The sequence below is a fragment of the Nanorana parkeri genome, unplaced genomic scaffold, assembly GCF_000935625.1.
Source record: "Nanorana parkeri isolate BGI_ZX_2015 unplaced genomic scaffold, ASM93562v1 scaffold2271, whole genome shotgun sequence".
In the NCBI taxonomy this organism is placed as follows: Eukaryota; Metazoa; Chordata; class Amphibia; order Anura; family Dicroglossidae; genus Nanorana; species Nanorana parkeri.
In genome coordinates, this window is record NW_017308539.1 from 135,017 (window position 1) to 136,130 (window position 1,114).

Here is a 1,114-nt window from a genome sequence, read left to right on the forward strand (position 1 = left end):
AGCCAGCTGTACCCGCCCCGTCCCCCGTCCGTTCCGCCAGTCAGCGGTGGAGGATCGGAGCGGTGAATCCCTGCAGGGAGCCGTGAGTGACAGTCACCACTCTCTGCAGGGATAGATCGAGAAGTGAGCAAGCGGCTGTATGTGTTCGCTCACTTCCCGATCTATTGAGCCGACGTGTGACAGTCTCATTGTCACAGGTCGGCTAGAACTATGAGGTGAGTGATTTTCCCTCACCTCATAGTTCTCCGTTAAGGTTGATGCTGTGATCCTGGGACGTGGCCCCAGACTCGGCATTGGCAGGACCGAGGGCCAAGATACAGGACTGTCCCAGCAAACCCGGGATAGTTGGCATCTATGGTGATGTGATTCTCTGATGCAGTGTAGGGTTGTCCTAGTGGACGATGGGAGTAGTCAGTCACGTATACATTTGCTGCTTCAGTCCATTAGAGGAGTCACGCAGGAACCGCAGACGCTCCAGAGGATTGTGTCCCCGCCCCTTGCGATCCAGAAACTGGTCTGTGGCCCTTCTTATTGCACAAGGCAAAGTATGCACAGCATTCAAACAGAATTCAGTCTGCTGGCAACAGCTCACCCCAACTCATTTGTAAGCTCAGCTTGCCTAGATACAACCTGAAGCGGTCAGTTAGGAAGCCGACAGATCGAAATCTGATTGTTTGATGTCAATAAAAATCCTCCCGGTTGCTCTTTGCTTTGCTGGAGGTGTTTATGAAAGCTGCAGCATGTCACCGTGGCCCTGCCTGCCATGCTACAGCACAATGACCCTGCAGCGTCTCCGGGCCTTTTGTAAGAATAGTCTGCAGTGCCACCTTCTGGAACATTCCCGGAGTTTCTGCTAGCTGGAAGGAGACTGGAAAGCACATTGAACTTCTATGTATTTGTATGGAGCTCGCCGAGTAAAGTGAGTTCTGAACGTTCAGATGACATAGACTTGTTGGCATGTAGATAGGAGAGTGCAAAGGAGGTAACTGCACCAGGGCCCAGGAGAAAAGGGGGCCCCCCAGTGCAACTTTCTTTGCAAAATATTGTTTTTGGATGATATGGCTTCATATTTATTGCCATGGGGGGCCAACTCCATATTAATAGCCGGTGGGGG

General features: G+C 51.8%; 1 long non-coding RNA gene across 1 annotated transcript in view; it reads left to right on the forward strand.

Annotated features, from left to right (window-relative positions):
* Window positions 1-1,009: 1,009 nt before the first annotated feature.
* The window catches only part of LOC108801268, a 4,060-nt gene continuing 3,955 nt past the window's right edge, over window positions 1,010-1,114 (forward strand). The window contains exon 1 of the long non-coding RNA XR_001942141.1: window positions 1,010-1,021. This is a non-coding gene — a long non-coding RNA (uncharacterized LOC108801268). The remainder of the gene's footprint in view (window positions 1,022-1,114) is intronic.